The sequence below is a fragment of the Chionomys nivalis genome, chromosome 1 (assembly GCF_950005125.1).
Source record: "Chionomys nivalis chromosome 1, mChiNiv1.1, whole genome shotgun sequence".
NCBI classification, from domain to species: domain Eukaryota; kingdom Metazoa; phylum Chordata; class Mammalia; order Rodentia; family Cricetidae; genus Chionomys; species Chionomys nivalis.
Window position 1 is genome coordinate 102,945,497 of NC_080086.1, and position 20,578 is coordinate 102,966,074.

At 49.8% G+C, this 20,578-nt stretch overlaps 1 protein-coding gene across 1 annotated transcript in view; it reads right to left on the reverse strand.

The window, feature by feature from the left end:
* The window catches only part of Hpcal1 (hippocalcin like 1), a 106,549-nt gene extending 91,147 nt beyond the window's left edge, over window positions 1-15,402 (reverse strand). The window contains exon 1 of the mRNA XM_057790655.1: window positions 15,149-15,402. The gene's annotated coding sequence lies outside the window, so the exon portion shown is untranslated. The remainder of the gene's footprint in view (window positions 1-15,148) is intronic.
* Between the last annotated feature and the right edge of the window lie 5,176 nt (window positions 15,403-20,578).

The following is a 20,578-nucleotide window of genomic DNA, read 5'->3' on the forward strand; positions in this document are numbered from 1 at the left end:
CACCTACAGGTCGGCAGAGAACCAAGAGCCTATCATCTTCATAAAGCCCCCTGGCTATGATGGCTCAGACTAAGTATCCCCAAAGGCCCATATACTTAATTTTTCTATTGCTGTGGTTAAACTCCCAGATCAAAGCAATCTGGGGAGGAAAGGGTTTATTTTAGCTGACAGGTCACAGCCCATCTTCAATGGAAGCCAAAGCAGGAACTGAAACAGCAGCTTGTTCTGTCTGCTTTATGGTATAATCCAGGGGAGGCTTCACCCACAGAAACCATTAATCAAGAAAATGTCCCCACCCACAGACTTGCTTATAGGCCACTTTTAAAAACAACAACAACAACAACAAAAAGCATGTCATTGTGTAGCTCTGTATACCCTAGGACTTATTTGGAAATCAGGCTGGCCTCCAACCACATAGATCTTCCTGTCTCTGCCTCCCAAGTGCTGGGATCAAAAGCTTGTGCCACTACGCCTGGCCTACAGGCCACTGTTAAAGAGGCATTTCCTCAAGATTCCCTCAGCTATGTCCAGGTTTGTAAGAAGCTAACAAAACCAACACGTACAACCTACCCCATGTCAGCTTGTCACACAGACACACCACTATAACTACAACCGTTCCTTGCTCGTTTGTCCCCAAGATCAGCTATTGATATAGCAATAAAAAAAAGCTTAACTTTAAAAGCCCCACAGTCTCTAGATTTTCCAATACTTTAAAAGTTCAGTCTCCTCAAAACACCCTATTTTGTTCCTGTAAAATAAAAAGTTCAATAATTTCTTACTCCAAGAGGGAAAAAGCAGGACACAGTTACACTGAAATCAAAGCAAAATCAAAGTCCAAAAATGTTCACTATCAGACATCTGGGACTCACTCGCTATCTTCTAGGCCCGTGCAGTTCCACCTCTTCGACTCTGCCTACCACAGAACAAAGTTCTCATCTCACGGCTCAGGCTGGCTCCACTCGACACCTGTGGCTGCCCTTTGGTGGTCACCCCACGGTACTAGCATCTTCAAAATGCTGGGGTCTCCAGTGCAACCGGGCTGCAGCTTCACCAACAGACTCTCTTCAGGGACTCTGACCCGGCCACATGGTGCCAAACATCAACTTCTTTCTCCATGATCTTCTCACTCCTGAGGATTCTATTGCAACTAAGGCTGCACCTGCACCAGTGGCCTCCCCTGGCCTCTCACAGGGCCAGGCCTCAGCTGCTCTCCATGACCCCTTCATGCCTTCAAAACTTGTACCACATGGAAGACTCCTAAACATTATGAAGTTCATCCACAAGCATGAGGTACAGCCTTGGCCTATCAGTATGCCAGCTTCTATACGTTTACTCTGAGGAAAACACTTCCCGGAAGACTTCTCCTCAATGATGCTGGTCTCTTCTTAATCACAGCTGACTCTTCAGCCCCAGATAACCAGTATTGATTGTCTCAGCTGCGCAAAGGTTTCACTTGAGTGGTTCTGGTCTTGTTAATCATAGTCAATCCTTCAGCCCCAGCTGGCCAGAACCACAGACTCTAACTCAAAATATGACTGATAGAGCCCTGATAGTCTTTACTTCCCTCTGAAACTACACAAGCTCCCAGAGAACAGCCTGTTAAAATTTGAGCACTCAATGAATGGCCTTTCCAACCCAAATCCTCCCCCAAAACACATGATCAGGTTGGTCACAGAAATACCCCACCAGCCTGGTACCTATTTCCGTCTTAATTAAGGTTTCTATTGCTGTGATAAAACCCAGGACATGAAGCAACTTAGGGAAGAAAGGGTTTACTTCATCTTGGAACGCTAGGATCACAGTTCATCACTGAGGGAAGTCAGGGTTGGAACCTGGAGGCAGGAACTGAAGCAGACGGCGTGGAGGAGCGCTGCTCACTGACATGCTGCTCCGTTTGCTTCCTTATACAGCCCAGGACCACCTGCACAGAGGCGGCACTGCCCACTGTGGGACGTGCCCTCCCACACCAATCATTAATCCAGAAAAGGTGCCCACAGACGTGCACACAGGCTAATCCAATGGTGACGTTTTCTCCATTAAGATTTCCTCCTTCCAAAGCCTTGTCTAGGTTTGGGTCAGGTTGATAAAACCCAATCACGGCAACACTGCAGGCTTTGGTGAACCCGTCAAGAGGAGGGACCTACTGGAAGGAAGTCAGGTAGGTCATCAAGGGCATGTCCCCAAAAGGAACAATGGGACCCTGGCATCTTCCTCTCCCTTTGTTTCCCCCCAACCACAACACTTCCTGTGTCACACCACGGGGCCAAGTGACTAGTCACACAAACCTCTGAAATAGTGAACCCGAATAAACCTCTCCACCTCTTTTTTTTTAATTTTACATTTATTTATTTACTGCCTATAGAAGTCATACCTACCTGTAGAGTGAATTCTCTCCTTCCACCATGCAAGCCCAGGGATGGAACTCAGGTTGTCAAGGTTGGTAGCAATTGTCCTTACTAACTAAGCCATCTGCTGGCCCCTCTCTGTCTTCCAAGACTTTTTGTTTGTTTGGAGACAGGCTGTCACCATGTAGTCCTGGCTGTCCTAAAACTTACTAGACAGAACTTGAGCTCACCAGAGAGCCACCATTTCTGCCTCCCAGGAACTGGGTCTAGAGGCATGCGTATGCCACCACGCCTGGCCTTTTAAGGATATTCTCTCCGGTATTTAATGGAAGAACACTGGGGATGTAGGGACAATGGCCATAACAGAGGCTCAGCAACGCAGCTCCTATAGTGTACTGGGCCCTGGCTCAAGGCTGGGCTCACAGCCCATAACGGTTGAACTCATTTGCTGAGATCTGCAAGGAACTCATCCTTCTCGCTAAACAAGCTTCCTAGCTCTAGCAAAAGGTTCCAAAGGTATGTTGTATTGGATAGATGTTCTCAGTGCATTCAAGTGTTCCTGGCAGAGAAGGGGGAGCTATCAATAAGGGGGAGCTATCATCAATAGTTAAACAGAGGAGAGCTGAAAGCAAAATGACGTCAGAAACCACACTGCGAGTAAAATAAACAGATCGCCTCTGCCTAGAGAAAGTTAATTCACACACAAGCCTAAGGTGGGGCTTCTTCCATTTCTGGGATGATTGGGGTACCCAGGAAACCACAGTTGCTACCTGGTTGCCATAGAAACATACCTGTCTTCAGTGATGGGCAAGCAGACTTCCTGCTTTGGTGCTGGAATTGCCAGAGGACCCAGCATGAGGAAGTGCAATTTCTGAACACCAGAGCCCTGTTCTTTTTTCCGTTTCTTTCTTTTTTAAAAAATTGGTTTCCTTACAGCGAAGGTCTTGAAGTGGAATATTGCTGACAAGTGCAGTTTTCTTTCTCCGTATCGTAAATACAGAGACTAGGCCTTCAAACTGTGCTTTGAAACACATCTAATCCAAGAAACAATAAGCAGCCACCGACTGGCCACACAGGCAACCCTGAGTTTCCCACACGCCACGGCAACGCTACTTGCCTGGAGGCAGCCCAGCTCTGAACACCTCTCTCCCTCATTCACCCTAAAGTTAATTTTTATATTAGCCCATTTCTCTTACGGCGGCCTCATCTCCTTAACTTTCCACTGCTGATTCAATAGCCTGACCCTGGCAGGCTGAACTACTGAGAAACGTCAGGGAATAACAGCCTTTGGAGGGACGCCACCAAAAGTCTGGCCTGACCCAAACTAAGGTTGAGATGGCCCCACACCAGTCAGCAGCAGCCTGCACCATCTCAGTCAAAGGAAAAAATGAAGAATTCTCACGGGGAGCCCTCTGGTTCCCAAGGCAGGATGTCAGCGGGTCCCACCTCCAGGTCATAAGGGAATGGCTGGACAGGGACCCAAAAGGTTCCTCTCGAAAGGGAAACTGGGCACATCAGCCAGTCTGATGAGCAGATAGACGGGAGATGGTATCTAAAGAAATAAGGACAGTGAAAAGTGAACTGGGACCCCTGGCACCAGGGCTTCAAAATACCCCAAGTGAGGGCTGTCAAGATGGCTCAGCAGATAAAGGTGCCTGCTGCCAAGTCCAGCGGCCTGAGCTTGATGCCTTGGACCCACATGGTGGAAGGAAAGAAACTGGCCCTGGCAGGTTGTCCTCTAACCTCCAAAACTGCACACACATACACACACACTGCACACACAGAGATGCACACACAAAGTAAGTTGTTTTTTTTTTAATTAATGCTCCATATGAAAGCATGAGGAGCTGGAAGCCTTCTTCAGATCAAGAGACAAGCGAATGCCCAAATCCAAATAAACGAGGCAGGAGTGCAGGAGTGTGGGTCGGGAATAGACTGCACTCGGCCGCAGGGACAAGGCCGATTTCTTGGAGGACTCTGGATGTTGCCCCTTACATCCAGCTAATGCATTTTACTCCGTATTGAGTTTAAATTGAGTTAGCAAATTCTAATGGTGTATTTATGATACATTTCCATTAATTCACACAGTCACAAGTATGGATGTTGCGGGTTCCAGACAGTCTGGGGATAAGGAGGAAGTTGGGTAAACAAATTAAAGAGAGTAAGCCACGGAAGAGATGAGCAAGGAAGACTTGTGTCAAGGCTCCTTTAAAAGCCAACCAACCTTCCTTCATTCCTCCTTCTTTAATTTTTTTGTTGTTGTTGGTGGTGATATTTTGTTTTTTAGACAAGGTTCAGTTTGTCCTCAAACTCAGTGTCACTGAGGCTGGCCTTGAACTACTGACCCTCCTGCATCTACCTAAGAGATGGAATTACAAGCATGGGTCACAACATCTAGCACCTGCTTTCTTTCTTTCTTTCTTTCTTTCTTTCTTTCTTTCTTTCTTTCTTTCTTTCCTTTCATTCATTCATTCTTCCTTCCTTTCTTTCTCTTTCTTTTTTAGATTTATTTAATGTGAATGAATGTTTACCTGCATGTATGTCTCTGCCCGTGGAGGACAAAAGAGGGCATCGGACGCCCTGGAACTGAAGTTACAGATGATTGAGCCACCATGTGGGTGCTGGGAACAGAACCCAAGTCAGTGTTCTTCACTGCTGAGCCATCTCTCCAGCCTGCTTTTCTTTCTAATTACAAAAGTCACAGACTTTCGGAAAACTCAGACTACACAGAGGCACAGAGGAGCAGGGAAGACACATCCACTCAGCTCCCAGCCATACTCAATGCCTTCTTCTCAGTTTGGCACCTCCTTCCCATGGGCCTCCCCTGACTTTTCCCTCTCAAACGTAAGTAAAATGAAGCTGTCTGTATAACTGCATATTTTGGTTCCCAACCCCATACTTAGGAAACGCTTAAACTCCTGTTGTTCGACTCCAGGAACTAACCCCTACTATCCGACTGTGCGCTAATATTAAAGGAATTCTTAGGAGTTCTCTCACAAGATCAATTTGAAGCAAAATCTGGTCAGAGTTTTACATCACTAAATATACTTCGGTCTGAAAAGTAGTATGATTACTTGTCATCTGCAATACTTCATGGAGCTGCCATGTCCCTAATTAACAATTAATCACAATAAGAAGCACCGCCTCCCAGTCTCTTAGATCATCAGCATAGACTCTCCCAAGTATGAAAACCCATCATTAGGATGAGGAGGGCCACATCCTCACCAGTGGCTTTCCTTGTTAAAGCATCCAGTGGGAACAGTACATAGCTTCTAAATAAGGCACTGAGTCCAGAGCCCAAGGGTTGAGCTTATGTGCAAACCTCTGGTGGCCTCCCACTGTGGGCAAGGCTGCTGTCTACCTCCTTCCCAGGAGCCCTGCCTTGTTATCCCACCTGCCAGGGAGCTAAGAGCAAAGGCTGGATGGCGGCACCAGCAGAGAAAAGCCTCAGACCTCAGCTCCCCGGCTTCCACATCCCCCACTCCTGCTTCTGTCTTGCCTGTGCCCCACTCTAGGGTCCCCTCCCAGTATCACTTTCTGCTGTGCCGAAGCTCAACACAGCAGGTGCCAAGGTGTCTGCATTTTCTAGGAGGTTCTTGGTTCATTTGTTCTTTCTTTCTTTCTTTCTACAGTCAGTCTAGCTACATAAATTTCTCAGTATGCTCTTCACTGGATATGTCTTACCACACATGTTTACATTTTTTTAAACCATTTTTTTTCCTGAACTGTGGAGCTGACGGGGTATTTGGAACTTATCCAGCCATAAAGCCTCATTTGACAAATGAGGAGACTGAAATCTAGAGAGTAAAGCTTCCTATGCCAAGTCAAAGCCAGACATTAGCAGGACAGGGGTCATCTCAGCAACCCATAAGTCTCGATGGCTCCCAGACTGCTATGTCACAGTTTTAACAAATGCCCAGAACAAACACACACCCATCAGTGACACACATAGGGAATGCCACTAGTGCACTGGCCTGGCCACACAAGCCTGCAGAGCAAGCCCCTCAGGCAAGCTGTGGAGATTTTAAATAATTCAATGCAATCACCATCCTATAGTTGAGCAAGTGGGGGTTGCTCCAGCACACATCTGGGCATCCATCATGCCCTGGCTCTATGCCAGTAAGGGAATGCCAACCAGGAGGAATCTACAGGGTTCCAGCTTCAGAGGCCCACTGCCTCGGGACAGGTGGGCAAACAGTGCCTGAGCGGTACAGCTGGACTCTCCAGAGGGGCATAGAGAACACACAAGCCAGACAATACTGGCCTGAAAAAAATGGATGGATTTTTTTTTTCCAGAAGCTTCCTGATCAGTAATTCTGGAGCCAGTCTCAGAATAATATTCCACCACACATCCATTCGAGATACCTACGCCTACAGTCATCCTATGCAAGGTCCCTCATAATTACTACCCGTAACCACAAGGCATGAACATGGCCCAAAGGCTGAATCAATGCCGAGACTAGGCGATGATTATGACGACAATGGTGATGGTGGTGATAATGGTGACCACAACGATGATGGTAGTGGTGGTGGTGATGGTGGTGGTGGTGGTGATGGTGGTGGTGATGGTGACCACGATGATGGTGGTGGTGGTGATGATAGTAGTAACCACACGATGATGGTAGTGGTGGTGGTGATAGTGGTGATGGTGGTGGTGGTGGTGGTGATAGTGGTGATGGTGGTGGTGGTGGTAATAGTGGTGGTGATGGTGGTGATGGTAGTGGTGGTGGTGATAGTGGTCACGATGGTGGTGGCGGTGGTGGTGGTGATGTTGGTGATGTGGTGGTGCTGGTGGTGGTGATGGTGATGACCACAACGATGATGGTAGTGGTGGTGATGGTGGTGGTGGTGGTGATGATAGTGGTGGTGGTGATGATAGTGGTGGTGATGGTGGTGGCGATGGTGGTGGTGATGGTGGTGGCGATGGTGGTGGCGATGGTGGTGGTGATGGTGGTGGTGATGATAACCACAACGATGATGGTGGTGGTGGTGATGACAGTGGGGTAATAACACTGATGACTGTCGTGATGGTAGTAATGATAACGGAGGGTCTGATGGTGGTGGTGGTGATGGTGGTGATGGTGGTGGTGGTGATGGTGGTGGTGATGGTGGTAGTGGTGGTGATGGTGGTGGTGGTGGTGATGACAGTGGGGTAATAACACTGATGACTGTCGTGATGGTAGTAATGATAATGGAGGGTCTGATGGTGGTGGTGGTGGTGGTAACAACTATGAGCAGTGATAGTAATGTCTGGGGTGATGACAGTGATGACCCTAGTGACATGGTTTTCCTAGAGAGCCAGTAACTTCCCTAAGACAAGCTATGGGAGGGAGCTACTGGTGCAAGGAACCCCTATATTGTGGGGTCCCCTGACTGAGAGGCCCTGAACCCCTCGCCTGAGCTTTTATTTCATCTGCCCCATTCTCACTAATATCCCCAGACTCCAGGATCTCACCTGACAGTGGAGTCAGGGGACCATCAGGACACACTATGTCTGATTCAGCAGAGAATAGCATTAGGAACAGAGGATAGCGAGAGTAGCAATCCTTTGTCTAAGACTCCAGGATGAAGGCAGGCCAGAGTTCTGACATGGCTGTCTCCCAGACGGGCTAGCTTCTAACTTCACTAGCTGAAAATGCCAAGGCAGCTGCTACGGGTCACATACCACATCTGGAAGTCATGGCTGTGCCCCTATCCAGGCTGTGCCATCAGGCACACGACCCACGCAGACACTGTGGAAGGGTTTTTAACAAACGACATCTCTACCCAGCTACACTTGGGCAAGGGTGTATGGGAAAACCCTGCTTGGACCCCAGGCTGGACAACATCTATTTTTTTTATTTATTTATAGTTATGTGCATTGTGTTTTTGGCTGCATGCATGTGTTCAGGGTATCAGATCTTAGAGTTACAGGCAGTTGTGAGATGCCATGTGGGTGCTGGGCATTGAACCGGGTCCTCTGGATGAGCAGTTAGTGCTCCTAACTGCTGAGCCATCTCTCCAGCCCCAGGACAGCATCTATTAACAATGCCCCCATAGTAAACAGGAAAACAAACGAAAAACAACCCTGCATGGTGCTGGAAATGACCGATCTTTAAGAGGTTCTCAGTTCCCTCAAAAAATTATGTACAGGGAAGCAAATGGGAAAAGTGGGAGGGGCAGGGAGGGGTGAGGACTGCCATGGGTTCTGTTTCCAGGCAGCACCACCCTTTGCAGACAGAAAGCAGACTGCAGAGCATTCCTTCATTGAGGAGAAGCATGGTATAATTCGTGAGCACACCGCTCTGGGTCTGACTGTGAGCACAGCAAGCAAACCTGGGCCTGAAAACACATCAGCACAGGCTTTTCAAGACTCCCGGGCAAGGGGCAGGAAGCCCAGCCTCATTGAGCATGAGAAACAACTTGCAGAGTCATCTGGAATATTGGAAGCCCCAATATTAGCGACCCTGTAGATGCAAGAGGAAACCCAAGAAGGGGATTTCAGAAGCCACGAGATCAAGAAGACCCAAAATGGTCTTCCAAACTCCAAACCCAGACATTCCCGGCTCCCTTCCAGTAGCCTTTACACACACACACACACACACACACACACACACACACACACACACGTCAGTCCCTTCAACATGAATTTGGAAGAAAAATATCTAATGGCACAGAGATGCTGCCATCCAAGGAGGCTTAACCAGCAACAGTGGCCACAGACTTGCCACCTTTCTTCTGAAGGTCCAGGTGGGCCCAGAACCCTCCCAGACAATACATCAGAGAGCACACACTGTGGCTGGGCCAGAGGTCCCTGTCTTCTCCCAAGCTGTTTTACAAATGGAAGGAAACAAGACATCCTCATTGTCTACCATGAGAGTTGCCCTTATCAATGGGACCTGACGGTGTCTCTGGAGGTCTCAGGTCTGAGCACTGCTCGTATGGGTGTCTGTGCCAATTCATGCCTCTGCTGGTGTGCCCGGTCAAACAGGGCACCTTCCTCTGCTGACTTCCTTAGTACCCGCAAGTGTAGGAGAGCATTCCTTCTGAAATGTGGAAAGCACTGGAGCACACCTCGATACTCAAGCACTCCCCCGCCCAAGAATGCCCACCCTTGCCACTTACATCCCAAGAGAACTCTCTACATGGCCATAGTCCAGCTACTGCTGCCAGCTGGACCAGACACGTCGTGTACCACTCGTGCCCCGGAAGGTGCTACCTTAGCTTAGGAAATGATGACGAGTCCGTACAAGAAGATGGCCCAGGCCAGGTCACACCAGGCACATAGTGACAACCAAAACAGAGCACAAGGCCCGGCTTAGCTCTGGGTCTTCACCTTTCAGGACACAGACAGACTTAGGCTCTTTATTTTGCTCTGAGCCTCCTCAGCTCTTATCTCTAAGAGACGGGTTTGATGCCATTTGCTCCCCAGGTTCTTCATGAAGGAGACAGTAATTGCAGCAAGGCCCCCACAGCATCTCAGGCACATATACCCTGTACCCCAAATTCCGACACTCCGCTGTGTACTCGGTCTACTAGATATTAGATGAAAGAACTAGAATGGAAGCAACTCTAGTCAGTCCGGAGCGTGTCCTCGGAGTCCATCTTAGGGACCAGGACTATGCCAGGCACAGGCCAGGGAAGCCAATAAGAGAGCTCACCATGTAGAAATGAGATGGACAAGCACCGGGTTCAAGTCACTTCTACCTGGAAGACTCCAAAATGATCCTGAGGAAGAGCTCCCTTGGTTCAAACCTAGGAAGAGGAAGGAGGGAGAAAAGGAAAAGCAAGGGAATCTGGTGACAAGACGCTGTGTGGATGGAGCTTGGGCCAGGGAGTCACTGCCCATGGGCATGAAGTCTCGCTCGGAAAAGACTCAGGAGCCTTTGCCAGATGATGGTGGTGGTTATGTAACTATAGACTGAGAGAAATATCATTAAGCTGTACACTTAAAAGGGCCATAACTTTATTTGAGTTATAGTACAGCATTGCAGAGGTAGGAATCTCGTAGTGACAGAATTGAGGTCAGCAACCACCCAGCCCCTCTACTCTCCCCACATCTCCCACTTAGAGGCACCCTCACCCCCACCCCCACCCCGAAGCTCCTATCCTAGGCAGAGGCTCTCCTACATGGGTCCCTTGACCTCCAAAGGCTTTTTGATGACTTGCCCACCCCATTCTCAGGTTAAGCCTACCCAGACCCTGACTGGAAGAGGCTCGCAGGAGGCATGGGAAATAACACTTACTCTGTAAGAGGACAAACCTGATTGGGGGAGCGAGATGCCCGAATGTGCACCCCTACATGGAGCTGCTTGTGGCAATGCCGTAGCGAGAGCACCAGAAGGCATGGTACAAGGGAGGAGGTGGCTCTGGCTGAGGGGAAGAGGCAGGCATTCCAGATTCACTCTGAAGATTCACCAAGAGCAATGAGGGACAGAAAAGAGCCCTCGTCCCTACCTGCGACACAGAGCTTCTACAGCTGAGGAGAGAAGATTGTCTAGTTATGATAGTTAAAAGATGTGGGCTCAACACAGTTTTGGACCAGCTGGGATGTGTATCATGAACCCTATATCCTATCCCGGAACATGGAACCAGGGCTGCAGCCAAGGGATTGACATAGAAGTGTGTCACCTACCAGTTTAGGGGATTCGGCAGGTGCACTGCCTGTGCTACTCTTACTGAGGGACTCAGCCTCGGCTGAGGCAGACTTAGAGCAAGGAAGGGTTTCAACAGAGACCCGAGGATACTGAAGCAAAATCCATGAAGGCTGTGCAAGTTGAATTCCCCTACCCCCTGACCCAGGCCTTCTTCCATTTTAAATTTAACTGGCAATCCTGGGGGTGGAGCCTAGATCGTCAGGCAAGGCAGGCAAGAGCTTTACCCAGAGCTACAACCCCACTCCCTTTCTTCCTTTTCTTTAGGATCATGGGAATCTTCACCGAGCTGTGGTAACCAGTCTTGGGCTTTCCTAGTCAGAGGCCCCTTGCCGGCTCCTGGAGAAGACTGCGGAATGGAGAGCTGTAGAGCTGAACTGGCACCTCCACTTCCAGGCTCCTGGCTGCTGGCCAACTTAGGCTACACCCAAAACACCACAAAGAAACAAATACGGTACCAGGAAAGCAGAACCACTAGGCTGGCGAGCATTGTGCCAGGGTCATTAAGGTAAAAGAAAAGGGCTCCCAGCAGCACCGCCTCCTACCCTCAGGCTGGCGGGAGAGGGTGAGCCGGGAAAGCCTGGGAGAAGAGAGGTTTCAGTTAGTCATGGTTCATAAATGCTGAGGTGTAAAGCTTTGCCTTGGAAATTCATTTTTACTTGAACCAACATGGTCAAGGTAGGGCTCTCTAACGTGTGTGTGTGTAATTTCTTTAAGCTCACGCCTTGCTCATCAGCACTGAAGAAACGTCTTACCTGTCAAACTATATTATCTGCAGTTATATATTACAACCTGCCCCACTAGTAGGTGGTTTTGAAATGAATGTTGTTCTCCTCTTACGTAGAACAAGGGGCACTAAGGGATGAGCCCCTCAGCCCATCCTGATGCCTCCATTTGTAATTACATCCTCCACAGATTAAGAATCCAACCTAAAAGGATCTCACTACAAGAACAATGTGAGAATTAAAGACACACAGACACCCCAAAATAGCCCCAAATGACTGTAGGTTTGAGTGGGAGGGGGGCAAAGCAGAGCACAATTAAAAGCTCCAAGTGTCGGCTCATCCTAACTCCAAATGGGCCCTCCCTTCCCCAGCACGATTACATCAGATCCTGACAAACTCCAAAAACATACATAATCCCCATCAAGCCTGGGCCAGCAACTCATAAACTGAAAGCATCCCTCACACCAAACAAGCGTGGCTTGGGACCCAATACAAACCAGATCCTAACCTATGTAAAGAACCAAGCTGCCAAATAGCTTAACCTTCAATCCCAAGTAAACACTGGGGCTCCCTGGGAGGGGCTGGGATTATCATTGGATTACAGGTACACCCAGAGTCCCACCATTTATCAGGGGCAATACAGAGTCTGAGAGGAAGTTTGAGAGGAAGCCACAGAAAGCATCCTGCTGCCTAGCCTGCGTGGAACTGGATGTGGATCCTGAGTGCTGGGTTCAAAAAGCCTAAGAGAAACAGGTCTACCACCTAACAAAAGAAAACAGCGTCTCTGGGTAAGGATGGAGCTAACCTAGCAAGAGGCCCTGGACCTTCTTCCTCCATGGGAATTTCTAATTCTACACAGCCTTGTGGCCAGAGAGGGGGACTGTGTCTACGTCTAAAACAGTTCCTTCAAGTTCTCTCATTCTATCTGTCCTCTCTCTCTCTCTCTCTCTCTCTCTCTCTCTCTCTCTCTCTCTCTCTCTCTCTCTCTCTCTCTCCTGTTGGTCATAAATAAGCATCTAGCCAGAGTTTGGGCAAGCCCCTGTTCATCTGGGTTGTCCACCTGCTCTGATCTCTCACAAGTCAACAGCCTCCAGACATCCATTCTCAAAGTCATGGCTTCTGACCTGTTAAGACACATTGACAGCTATGTTTCACCTAGGAAACACTGTAAAAGCAGGGCTCAAAGGAATCCACATTAGGCAGTGGCACTACATCCTGAGAGACAGGGAGAGGCACAGCCCCTGGGCCTTCCCATTGGCACATTATCCAATAAAACCTCAAGAGCTCCGTAATTACAGGCGCTTTCAAAAGTGAAACAGAAATAGATCGAAGGCCAAAATACTGGTTTGCTTGAGACAAAGGGCTGGCTTTAACCAGGAAAGCAAAACAAAACAAGACAGCTTTTGGGTCTATCTTTTGAGCCGAGAAATTCAAACTGATTTTTAAAAATGATTATTAAATCTGATTTGGGGGAGATAAGATTCCAGTCAAAAGCCATTTTCTCTTTAGGATATAAAATCATTTGCTAAGGCTCAGAACAGGTGGCTTTCTAAAGTCCCCGACATCAAAGCAGGATGATAAATCAGCTTGACATCCCTGGATGGTCATCATCCCAAAGACCTCAGGGCTCTGTAGACAAACCAAAGGACCCAAACCAGAGGTTTCTGTTCCCGTGTCTCAGTGCCTGCTAGGTCTTCTAGCTTCTGCAAGAGCATCAAGGAGCATCCCGTACAAAGGCAGGTGGCAAGCATCCCCATCCCATCCCAGGCCCCACCAAAGCTCCATTTTGAGAGTCCCTGACACCAAAAGGTTCTGTTCCTCCCTTGCTAAAGGCTGTTTTTAAACTGAGAAGGTTCCTAAGAAGAACAAGGCATCGAAGGAAAGCCATCAAGGGACTTGGCAGGGCCGCGGCAGCAACCCCACACGCCACTCGCCACTCGGGCTGGCGCAGAGCAAATGTTGGAGTGCAGCGGGCTGAGTCGAGAACAGCATGCATATCCAGGGAAGTGCGTTTTTTTTTTAAACCAGGTTTTAATACTATTAAATATATCCTTTTCTTTTCTTTTTTTAATCAAGGAGTGGAACTGGAAGGAGGGGCGCCACGCGGACCTCGGCCTCCTGCATCGGGATGACTGCATGAGAGCAGAGGCAGGTGGGGCTTGGGGGTGGGGGGCGGTGTCTAACAGGGTTTGGAATCCTGGCAAATACCCTCCTCTGGGTGTGTGTGTGGGGGGGGGGACTCGGTAGTGACTCGGAGAACAGAGGGTGGCCTCCCCAAAGACCAGGCGGGTGGGAAGGCTCCAGGAACCATAGACTGCGTGTTACGGAGACCGCCACTTTCACACAGCGACTCGAATTCCAAGAGCGACATCCCTCCAGTCACTTGTTGAACAAAAGAGCTCCCGAGTCTGTAGTCGCAGGCTTTTGGAATCCTTTGCAGACGCAGGAGCTTTGCTGGGTGGTGCCTTGCACGGCGGGCTTCCACACCCGCGAAGGCCGCGCCACGCAGCCCGCGGTGAGGAGAGGAGGCAGCGCACCCAGCCGCCTAAACTTTCTCGAATCTCCCAAGCTTTCACTGTCAAGTTAGAGCCAGGAAGGAGGCACAAACCACAGCAGAGGAGGAAATGAGAGCGTCATTCACAATATAGACAAAACAAATTTCTTTTTAAAGAGATGAGAATCCAGTGAAGAGCACCTACTGTGTGCAAGACTCTGTGTCAAGAACTGTACATAGTGCGTTCTCAGCTCCATAAAGACAGCTCCAGAGGGACCGTACCCATAAGATAGAGACGCCAACTGCGACCCAAGAAGGTGGTGTGTCTGTCTCAGGTCTCAGGGCTGGTAACAGCAAGGCCAGGGCTGGGTTGATCTTTCCCACTGTCCCAGAGCTGATCACTACCGCGTGGGTCTCCATCCCTTTTAGAAGCCCACAAGCGTCCCACGTGGACCCTGTGGGCCTCCCCCCACCCCCGTGGGGAAGGATTAATGCCCGCTACCCATGAGGCAGGCACTGTGCAGGTCGGGTCCTAACCGTACCATCATGTTCCTGAGCTACGCACTGCGCCGAGCGACAACAACCGGGGGCTCAGCTTGCGGGGGCCTGACCGCCCACGCCCACCCCTCCACCCCCACGCTGCGCACAGCGGCTCCCCCTCCATACTTGCTCTGCACTAGTCCCCACTGGCAACTGCACCCCGACACACAATTCCACAAACGCAGTCTGAAAAGTGTACATCCCACCGAGCACACCGATCCCCACGAGGACACGCCATTCTGGAGCCACGCCACGGTCCGCGGTCTGCTGCAAGTCCACCACGCAGAGAAACAGGCACCATCAGCACCGGTGCGCACACACCCGCGCACTCACACAGCCGGGTCGCAACGAGCGGTTGCACACACGCTCCCTCCACACAGCCCCGCGGCCCCGCAGTCGCCCCTTTCCTACCGGCTCCGGCACTGGACGAGGTCCGCCGACTTCTCGAGACCAAGTTCGGCGGCGGCTGAGGCCAGGGAAGTGACTGGGAGCTCGGGCGTCCGTGCGCCCGCAGCCGCCGCGTCGGCCCTGCGACCTTCGCCGCTCGGAGAGACAAAAGGATCCGCCGGCTCAGGAGGGAGCGAGGTGTGGGCGACCGCCGGCGATTCGCAGGTCCACCACCCGTAGCCGCCGCCAGCCCGGGAAGGAAGGGACGAGAAGGCGGGACCCGGAGGCGGAGGCCGGGGCGGGGCACACGGCGGGGGCGGACACTCAAGTTTCCTAAGGATCCGCCCCCCATGCCGCAACCACGCCCCCAGACTTAGCCCCTCCCCGGCTGCGGTCCGACCACGCCCCCGTCCTGTGACACACCCACTGCTGGACCTTCGGTTCGCGACCCCTGGTTCTTACCACCCTGACCGCTCGCAAATTCCCGGCTGGGTGTCAGTCCCACGGGACTCTGGTGCAGGGGAGGGGCCGAGTGCTGGTCCCACCTCCTTCACCCTTGGCCTCTGGCCTGCGGGTGTGGGAGAGGCCGAGAGGCGGCGCCCGGAGGGGCCGGCTTTACTCCAGCGCCCCCCCCGCCCCCACAGTTCTTGGCAGGAAGTGCGGCCCTGGTGGCCAGGGAAGTGGAAAAGAGGCCTGAGTCGCCCTAGGCACCCCAGCACCTTCTGGGCCGCCCGCCAGGCCCTCCTCCCTCCCTCTCCACGCCAGTCCCGTGTGCACCTATCACCCACCTTCCCGCTCCTGGTTAAAGAGAAGAGCCTGGCCTGGAGGCAGAAAGACCTGGATTCCCGTTGAAGTTCTCCCAACTCATTCAGTCATCTTGCCAAGAAAACCCTTAGATTCATTCTCTCAGTCTCAGTTTCCCCACCTATAAAACAGACAGCGAGGAGGGCCAGGATCCTTCTTTGGGGTTTTGCCCCCCTTGACATTCAGTGTGGTTTCAGTTTCCTGGTGAGGAGGGGGGCTTGGTTGACATCTCCCATACTAGGGACAGCTGGCCTTCTGGGTGCCAGGGAGGGGAACGGTAGCTCCTTCATCAACTCCCGGCATACCCTGGCAGATCGCACCTGCCATGCCCACCCACTGCAAACATCCCAGAAGACAGGTAACCACAGAAACAGTTTATATGAGGAGCTGGGCGAGCCTGTTGTGCAGAGACAAAACTGTCTCTCTGGCGTCTCTAGGGAAAAACTCAAATCCCTCCTTCAAATCCTCCTCCACAAAAACATGCGAGTGAACTCCTACTATACAGGAGGCTGCCAGGGGAACCGGTAGTAGAGCGGCTAGGAGGGTGGAGGGCATTCCTTCCAGTTTCTAGTGCGACAGGGCAAAGCTAAACCCAGAAGACACACGGGGATGATGACTGCGAGGGTTACAGGGCACCTGTCCAATGATGCTAGCGGGCTTGTCGTGGTCCCTCGGACCATGATGACTTCCTACCCAGTAAAGACCCAATCGAAGGTCATTCTGTCCCTTTCCAACTGCACAGGTATGTTGGGTTACAGGTAAGAAGCCCTCCGCAGCCTCACCCCAGCAAGTGGACAACAGAGGCAGAGGACTTCAGAGATCCAGTCGGTCCAGCAGGTTGCTTTGTACTGTGGTCACTCATCTACTTCCAGGTTGCAGTTCAGCCTGGAAGAGGGAGCCCCCACTCAGACATTCAGAAACCGTCTAGCTTCTCTCTAGCTATGTCAGCAAACCCTCCAGCTTCCACCGGTCTGCAACATCCTTTAAGAAGACGCCAAGAGAGGAGCAGCAGCACTTCAGGGAGGTCTTTGGGGTGCCAGGCCTGGAAGTAGTTTAGCCCAGTTATCTCTGCCTACGCTCACGTCCAGAATTAGTCATATGGACCTACTTGGTTGTGAGGGACTTTGGGAGTTACAATTTTCTTGGATGCCCAGTCAACACACACACACACACACACACACACAGAGTAAATAAATTTAATCTTAAGATTAAATAAAAAGCTAACTTATACAGTACTTTAAGGAACATGAGTGTAGCCGGTTGGTAGTAGCTCATTCATGTCTTTAATCCCAGCATTCTGGAGGCAGAGGCAGGCAGATCTCTGTGAGTTCAAAGTCAGCCTATTCTACAGAATGAGTTCCAGAACAGCCAGGGCTTTTATACAGAGAAACCTTGTCTTGAAAAACAAACAAAAAAGGAGAAAAAGAAAAAAGATAAAAAGAAAAGAAACTTGGTTGTAGCTACGTGTAGTGGGGCCTGCCTTCAAGCCCAGCACTTGGTCAGTCTAGTCTATACCTATCACCCCTCCTTGGTCTTGACGCTAGAGCTCCAGAGCCTACTCTTGGCTTTAAGGAGGTCTTACCCTGCATCTTTGGGACTCCTCTGTCCTATCGTGGAGGCTGAGGCACCAGGACAAAGGGGCGGGACCTTCAGGACTTAAGACATACCTCATGAGGTGTCTGGGAGACATAAATAATTCCCTCCCTTACCTCTTCTTATCCACCATCCCCCCGCCCCTGCTTTGACAGGCCTGGAACATTCTCTGCAGTCACCCCAACTGACCCAGGATCCAGATTTCCAGCATCCCTTTATTTATTTTTAATTTTTACATTTATTTATTTGTGTGTGTATGTGTGGGTGTACATGTGCCACGACATGTGTGTGAACATCAGAGGACAGCTTGCAGAAGCCGGTTCTTTCATTCTACCACATGGGTTCCAGGATTTTAACTCAGATCATCAAGTCTGGCAGAAAAGCTCCTTTGCCCACTGTGACATCTTGCTCCCCCTCCTGCTCTTAGTTCCTAAATGTGGGTTGATATTGATGCTTTTAAACAGTTGGTGTACACACAGGGCCTACAGTGTGATAGGTATCCAGGAAATGATAGGCGCATTTCTCTCCTCTTCATTGCCCTCTTCCTCCAGGCCCACTATGTCCTCCTCCATCAGCCTGACCACGCAGCACATATATAGAAAACCAACATGTCAGTTAGGAGGCCCAGGACCAGCCCCAGCTGTACCATGTTTGGTCAGTGTTGCAGGATAAGACTCTGATGGCTTTGAGATTACTCCACCATCAGGCAGGTTTGATGAGAGGCAGGTCGGCTCAGACACACTAAGGAGTGGGAAATGGCTCCATAAAACCATGAAGTGTACTTCAGCCACTGCAAATGTTGATCTTGGAGCACTCACTCCACAGTCACCAAGTTGGGTTTACAGGTCTGTGCTACTGTGGATTTTGACAGCTGGCTGGAGGGAGAGTCCCCAGCCTGTCAGGATCCGCCCACAGGAATCAGAAGCCCCAACTCGAGGCTCTGCACTGTGCATTGCATTGATGTCTTTTCCTTGTCTGAAAAATGAGAGCTAGCCCAGGATCTGTGTAACATCAGGTCCCTCGGGGAGAAGTTAAACTCCAAAGTTAAATACAAACAATGGCCCTGACCACTGTTTTGAACCAGTGTAAACTGGGAAGGACCTGCCTGCCCCCCACCCCACCCCCTGTTTTCAGTGTAGTCTCTATTCCAGGAAATTGAGCTGCTGGTGTCCTGAGACCTTAGTGCGTGCCTTGCACAGGGATCAGGGGGAATCAAATCTTCTACAGGCGTAGCTAGCACTCTTAACCACTGAGCCATCTTCCCAGCAAGCACCCCCACCCCATTTTCTGGAGGGGATGTTTGTTTGTTTGTTTGTTTGTTTTGAAAGAATATCTCACTGTGGAGTCCTAGCTGGCTTGGAACTGTCTATGTGGGCTTGGCTGGCCTCGAACTCACAGAGCTCTGCCTGCTTCTGCCTCCTGAGCGCTGGAATTATAGGTGCACACCACCACTTGCCAGTGAGCCAGAGACTGATCCAGCAAGTATCCACGGCAGACAGTATCCCTCTACGGTTTCTACCTCAAGCTTCTGCCTGAGTTCCTGCCATGACATCCCTCAGTGGACTATAACACGGAAGTATAACTAAATAAGCCCTTTTCTTCCCTAAACTGCTTTTGGTTAGAATATTTTATCACAGCAACAGAGAAAGCGAACTAAAACATGTGGGATCTAGGGATGTGAATTCAGGTGTTCGTGCTTGTCTGGTAATTGCATTAAACCACTGAGCCATCTCCCTGGAACCTGAAATCAATTTTAATGGTGCATTTTACTTAATCCTGTACGTATGTGAAAAATCAATGTGAGAATCATGAATGAGGTATCTTTTATTCTCGTTCCACATTAACTTTGAAATTGAGTGTGTTTGGATTGACTACAACCCCAGTGCTCAATCAATAACCATATGTGTTTGCGGTTGTCCCCATGGACATCAAGACAGAGCAGATGCAATGCAATGAATGCCAGGCCTTAGCACCCAGCAGCATCCCTTGAGAGCCTGTTAGGATGCCGACTGCTGGGCCACAGGCCCAGAGTTATTAGTGGAGCAAGCTTGGGGGCACTGCCTGAGAGAGGGCATTTCTGACGAGTGTCTAGAGCAATGGTTCTCAACTTTCCTACCGCTGTAGCTCCTCATGTTGTGGGTGACAGCGACCCCCCCCCAACTGTATAATGATTTTCCTTGCTACTTCATAACTGTAATTTTGCGACTGTTCTGAATCGTGATACAAATATCTGACAAGCAGGATATCTGATAGGTGATCCCCTGTGGGATTGCAACCCACAGGTTGGAAACCATTGCTCTAGTTGAAGCTGATGCTGCAGGTCCAGGGACTACACTTTAAGAACCACCTGCCACCTCTTCCTCCAAGGCAAGCAGTAAAATGCACTTTCTAGTTTCCATATGGAAGAGCAGCGGCATCACTACAAAGCGATAGTAATCAAGCCAGTGTGGTCCTGGTGTCAAAATTACCATCTGGATGGACAGATTAAAACTGAAAGTCCAGAAATAAACCCTGGCACATTGTCAAGTGACTTTTGTCACGACTATAAAGATAATTCAATGGGAGAAAGAACAGTGTATTCAACAAATGCTTCTGGGACACCTGGAAGTCCAGGTGTGTGTGTGTGTGTGTGTGTGTGTGTGTGTGCGTGTGTGCTGTAATTCCAGCACTCAGGAGAAGCAGGTGAACCAGAGGTTCAAGGTCATCCTCAGTTACACAGCGAGTTCTAGGCAAGTCTGGGTCACATGAGACCTGTCTCAAAAATAAATCTAGCAAACAAACAAACAAACAGAAAAAGAATAAATTTAGGTCCCTACCTCATATCCTATACAAAAAGTAACTCAAACTAGATCAATGACCTATAAAACTCATAGAAAAAATTTTAAGTGTTCATGACTTGGGATTGAAGGTTGATATCTTTTTATATAAATGACCTTCCTAATGCTGCGATCCCTTAATATAGTCCCTTATGTTATGAGACCCCCAACCTGAAATTATTTTCACTGCTACCTCATAACTGTAATTTTGCTACTGTTATGAATCATAGCATAAATATTT